Raw genomic sequence first — 6,501 nt, forward strand, 5'->3', positions numbered from 1 at the left:
CAAGCATTCAAATATATGAGTCTATGGAGGCTATTCTCATTCAAACCACCACAGGGCATGTGGTCACATGATGCAGTGCCACCAAGTGCCACCAAGTGCTGCACGAAACACTCCAGTTCAGATTCAAGACTATTGTCAGTAGTGAACTACAGTGTTTACTGTACATGCAAATTCTGCTCATATAGAAACATAAAGGCCTAATTATGATAAGCAAAGCCTTAATAGTTGACTATTGTAGTATTCAACATGTATCAAATTAAATTAAAATATCTTTGGATCATATTATGTTGTAGTTTTTTGTTTTATTTCATTTTATTTGCAACAAGGTCTCACTATGTAGCTCTGATTGGCCTGGAACTCACTATGTTAAGAACTATAGACCAGGCTGACTTGAACTCACAGAGATCCCCCTGCCTCTGACTCCTGAGTGCTGTATATAAAGACATTTGATTTTAAAATTGTTTTTAAACTACTTGCTAACTTGAGTTTCATAAAAAAAAATTCTTCAATGACTTTGGGGTTAGGGAAAATTTGGGATTAGAACAGAGTTTCCAATAATTGTTTAGAAGACTTTGAACATACCTCAGTGTTTTGCACTACTTACTTATTCAAAGCAGTATTTCCAGCATTGATAATTAGGAAATCAAAATATTAATCAATTCTGAATAAGTTGGAAGAGGCTCCATATCTTATAGTATCAAATATTCAGACAGTATCTAGTTGTTTATCTAAATACAAATAATCACATTCATCTCATTAGCATGCAAATCTATCTTTGTGTCTAACAAATGGAAAAGGTATTCATATACTAAACAATTGTTTTTAAATGAATTTGTGATTTATTATTAACAAAATTTTGATTTGCATACCTATTTTATATACCTAGATAGCCCATAACAGTCAAAACTTTTCCCGTGAATGCAGGTCTGAATGGACAAAGCTTCAGAGGCCTTCCTTGCTCTAGCCATGCACTATTCCTGGCCTAGAGATTTCTTTTTTTTTTTTTTTTTTTTTTTTTTTTTTTTTTTTTTTTTTTTTTTTTTTTTTTTTTTTTTTTTTTTTGGTTTTTCGAGACAGGGTTTCTCTGTGTAGCTTTGCGCCTTTCCTGGAGCTCACTTGGTAGCCCAGGCTGGCCTCGAACTCACAGAGATCCGCCTGGCTCTGCCTCCCGAGTGCTGGGATTAAAGGCGTGCGCCACCAACGCCCGGCCGAGATTTCTTAAGAGTAAAATCAGCATAGCAATGTGGATCACAGGGATCAGGGCAAGAAAAAGCTTCTAAACTTTGCTGTAGAACAATCTTTGTATACTGTAAATATGTATTACTCTCATTGGTTAATAAAGAGCTGACTGGCCTATAGCTGGGCAGGAAGAGATTTGTCGGGAAAACCAGACTAAGAGAATGCTGGGAAGAAGACAGGCAGAGTCAAGAGTCACCAACAGAGACAGAGAAAAGCAAGATGGGCATGCCATACTGAGAAATGGCACCAAGCCACATGGCAGAGTGTAAATAAGGAATATGTGTTCATTTAAAATGTAAGAGCTAGTTAGTAATAAGCCTGAGCTATTGGCTGAGCATTTATAATTAATATTAAGCCTCTGTGTGATTACTTGGGAATGGCTGGTGGGACAGAAACTTCTGCCTACATAACCTAGTCCACTAAATTCTGTCAGCATGCTTCTAAAAGAACTCACCACAAGGGAGGTGACATGAGAGGACTACCTGATAGAGACTGCATCATGCTGGTGAATGTGAACTACCAGCTTTGGGGACAGGGGTGTGTTTTCATTTTTGTTGTTTTTTCACATTCCCATTGTATTTTGCTCAAGGTATTTCCCTCCAAATAAGTTGAGAACTATAGTGCTGAGAAGAAAGAGACCGCAAAAACTGTGACTGAGCATACAAGAGATAGTGAGGATAGAAATGACTGAACTTGCTCTCAGAGACTGGAGAAAAAGAAAAAGAAAAAAAGAGGTTGGAATCTACCAGAGTTCTTCACTCTCCCCTCCTTCACCCTTATCCCCTTCTTCACCAATATTTTCCAATCCTTCTGCTCCTTTTCATCATCATCACTATCATCATCATCACTATCATCATCATCATCATCATCATCATCATTACTCCACCCCCATCACCCATATCAGGAACCAAGAGGCCCGACCAAACATCATCCTTGATGATCTATTTTATTTTGTTTTTTTGTTTTTTGTTTGTCTTTTTGAGACTGGGTTTCTCTCTTTAACTTGGGAGCCGGTCTTGGAACTCACTCTGTAGCCCAGGCTGGCCTTGAACTCACAGAGATCCACCTGCTTCTGCCTCCTAGTGTTGGGATTAAAGGCATGTGTCACCACCACCCAGCTGATGATCTCTCTTAATTCATCCTCACCTGAATAGAATGATCAGTCAATCAGGTAAAGAAGCCTTCTGGTTCCTTATGGTATCTCTTCCTGCTTGCCTTTTTCTGTGTTGGACTTGAGTGTTTTGTCAAATGCTTTCCAGATTTCCATCTGAGTCTGGTGGACTTTGAAGATGGAGAATTGCTCTCATGCAGATGAAATCCTTCAGAGAGAACCTTATTTTCAAAGTAAGAATTTTCATCAAAATACAAATCTATTATGTAACCTGATTTTATGTCTTCAAATTCTGTCACTTCAAGTCTGGTCAGATAATGTGGCACCTCTTGTCTTCCTCTCCAAGCAGTACAGACACTTGTGGATGATTGAAAGATGTTATTCCAAAATTTTGGATTTTGATGATTAATTCTGACCTATTTTGAAAAAAATGGTTGATGGAGATTGTTATATTTCTGTTACACTTTCAAAATTTTCTCCCTGGCTTGTTCTTTAGATCTATTTCATTTTCTACTTCAATATGTTCAGTTGCTTCTTGCTTCAGTTGGCTGCCAGCCTCAGGACAAGAACTGGTCTGGATTTCTTGGGCCGAGTCAGAAACACAGATTGCTGTTTTGGGGCCATGCCCCGAGGAAATGCTCAGATGCCACAGGCCAGAGCCCTGGTGCCCACAGTGAGAGGAAACTTGTAGGACTCAGGTTCTGGTTTCTACAGTTGCTAATTTCCATGATGTAAGAATTCCTGACTGTGATCAGTTCAGGTTCCTAACAGGCTTCACTGAACAAACAGAGAGAAGAAACACAACAAAACACCACTACTAAGTATTTCTCCCATACAATTACAATAGGCATTGATAACCTGGAGCGTATTATTGCAAAGACAACTAGAAACTGATGTGTTTGAGTATTTCTCATCTGTTTTATTTTTAATGATTTTAACTTAATGTTTATTTAATTTTTTGAGAGGGGTCTTCTGTAGTTGAGAGTGGCCTTGAACTCCTTACACAGCTGAGAATGACCTTGACCTTCTTAATCCTGACTCCTGCTGCCACCAGCCTGGCTTATGTAGCACTGAAGACTTGGAACTCGGCATCACGCGGGCTAGGCAAACACTCTACCAACCGAGTCACGTCCCCAGCCCTTATTACCTCTGTTTTAAATACAATTTATGTGATCATAAGTTCATGTAATTTAACTTTGCCAATAACTGTGTTTAATAACCAACTTGCAAAAATGTCTAGATATTTTACCATTGGCTCTATTTAGCTGGCTCTAAGTACAGTCTGTTCCCATATTTATGGGTTTAGTAGCCACAGATTGAACCAACTAAGGACCTAAGTTATTAAAAATTACTTTACTGAACACGTGTATGTGGTGATATTTTAATTGTGCTGAAATGTGATTTTATTTGTATGTTAATAAATAAAGTTTGCCTGGAGATCAGAGGTCATTAGCAAGCCAGGAATAGAAGTCAGGTGGTGGTAGCCCACACCCTTAATCCGATCATATGGCAGGCGGAGTCTCTATGTGATCAAGGACACAGCCAAGCATGATGACCCATTGAGTCTTTAATCCCAGTACCAACCATAGGGACCAGGAGGTTTGTATAGACAGGCAGTAATGAGGAAGTCATGTGGCTGGGCTTAGAGCCAATGAGAAGGCAGAACAGGAAAGCAATAAAACAAGATTCTCAGGGGAAGGATGACAGTGGTAAGCTAAAGGTAGTCGTGGCTCTTGCTCTGATCTCTTTGGCTCTGTGTTTCTTATTTAATAAGACCATTTAGAAATTTGTCTACACATGTAGGCTTTTTGTTGTCTTCATTCCTAAACACAACAGTACATCAATTATAAAGTATTTGCACTGTAGTGGGTGTAGGTAATCTAGAGATTGTTAAAGTACTGAAACAGGAGGGTATGTGCCAGTTGTTTGCAAACACTACGTCATTTTATAGAGGGGACTTGAGCAGCCATGAATTTTTCAGGGTCCTCGAATCAATGCTGCTAGACAGTGATGGACCACTACTGTCTGCTGCCTTTCCTTGATTATTTCCCTAAGGGAGGAAAAGAAATTGACACTTTAAAGACAGAACCAATTCATAGACAATGGAAAGAAAAATATTCCTCACAGCGGTTGCCAACGTTAATGGGCCAGGTGAACAATGCTCACCTACACCGTCCCTCAGCCCAGCTACTCATCTATGTGACAAATTTAAGATCACTTAAACTTGAGGTGACTATTCTTCTAAAAAAGACTTGTTTATTTTATTTTATGTGTGTGGGTGTTTTGCCTGTGTGTCGGTGTGTGGCTGGCTGTACTGGTGTCTGGTGTTTGAGGAGACCAGAAGAGGATGCTGGATCCACTGGGGTTATTGACAACTGTGAGTGGCCAGTGTGTGTTGGAAACTGAGCCTGGGTCCTCTTCAAGAACAGCCAGTGTTCTTTGTTGGCGGAAGTTCTGTCCTGCAAGTAACCACACAGAGGCTTAATATTAATTGTAAATGCTCAGCCAATAACCAGTAGCTTGTTTACTAGCTAACTCTTACATTTAAATAAACCCATATTTCTTATCTATGCTTTGCCATGTGGCTTGGTGCCTTTTTCAGTACGACATGGCCACCTTGCTTCTCTCCGTGTCTGCTGGCGACTCCCCGGCTCCACCCTTCTCCTCCCATCATTCTCAGTTTGGATCTCCCACCTAACTTTATCCTGTTCAGCTATCAGCCAGTCCGCTGCTTTATTAAGCCAATCACAGCGACATGTACTCACACAGTGTAAAGGAATAGGCACAGTTCTTAACTGCTGAGCCATCTCCCGCCCCCAACTGCCATTCTTAATGCAGTGCAGTTGGTAGTCTGGAGTACACAGCCTCAGTGTCTTTCCCCAGCATTAAAATGATGGTCTAGAGTCTCTTTATACTTTTATTGTCATACCACAATTGTCGCAAGGATGAAACAGCATCTCAAAGTCGGAGCACACCATCTTCAGAGCCGTGCCACCTAGCTGTCACTGCCCTCCTTCCCTCATCTTCAGTCATTGTCCCCTGGTTGAGAGCTAGCCCAGCAAGACTTTCCTATGGAGTCAAACTCCTGCCGTCCCTTAACCAAGCAGCCCAGGGTGAACTCCGCCTGCACAGGTGAGGCCCCACCACGCGGCACGTGCTAGGAGCGGCCAGTTGCCAGACCCCTGTCTTCTCACCAGAAGATGAGCACACTCGCACTGACCCAGACCCCAGCAGTCCAGGCAGCCTGTGCCTCCAGAACTCATGCTGAATGAGCTCCTGAACTAACAGGACTTTAAGAAGAGAGCCAGCTCTGTCCACACCACAGCACCCAGGCTCTGCAGAGAATGGCAGACTCAAGGTCCGGCTCCATCCACACCTTGCTGGGGCATTGTGGGTAAACACAGCCTTCCTTGCTTTGAACTTTGGCTTCCTGTACTTCTCCTGCACAGCTACCAGAGTGTCAGAGAGACCAGGAGAGGGGAGCCAGGTGGTGGTGGCGCATACCTTTAATCCCAGCACTCGGGAGGCAGAGGCAGGCAGATCTCTGTGAGTTCGAGGCCAGCCTGGTCTATAGAGCTAGTCCAGGACAGGCTCCAAAGCTACAGAGAAACCTTGTCTCGAAAAACCAAAAAAAAAAAAAAAAAGATGGGGGTGGGGTGGGGATGGCGGGCCACACCCTACTCTGGTAGAGAGTCTGATTTCCAGGTTCAGCAGTGACTGGCAGGGTTAAGACTGAGGTCCCTGTCCCCATGTGTTATCACTTTCTCACCCTCAGTGCTCAGTAGGAGGAGCCAATGACCGGAAGCATCCTTCCCTGGGGCTTTTAGGAACAGAACAGTGACACTCCACCAATATGCTTGAGGTTTAACTTCTCCCAATTCTAACTCCATGCTCCTTTCTCCCGAGGGCACAGTGCTTTAGTAAGGGGAGAGTGCTTCCTTTCTTCCTTTTTTCAAAAAATGTCCTGTGCACGGAAGTGGATGGCTTAGGTGTAACTCACTGGCATCTCCCGAACCTGCTCATTTTACCTCATCCTATCTACCTCCACCATCTCAGCTTTTCCCTCCATCATTATCCCCAGAGCTCAGGCCATCCTCAGCCCATCCTTGGACTTTCCCACAGCCTGTCCTCGGGTCTCCTGGCCCTTGTCT

General features: G+C 42.6%; 1 pseudogene; it reads right to left on the bottom strand.

Moving 5' to 3' along the window:
• Positions 1-1,981: 1,981 nt before the first annotated feature.
• On the bottom strand, positions 1,982-5,613 carry LOC114698645 (annotated as a pseudogene).
• Between the last annotated feature and the right edge of the window lie 888 nt (positions 5,614-6,501).

The sequence above is a fragment of the Peromyscus leucopus genome, chromosome 1 (assembly GCF_004664715.2).
Source record: "Peromyscus leucopus breed LL Stock chromosome 1, UCI_PerLeu_2.1, whole genome shotgun sequence".
NCBI classification, from domain to species: Eukaryota; Metazoa; Chordata; class Mammalia; order Rodentia; family Cricetidae; genus Peromyscus; species Peromyscus leucopus.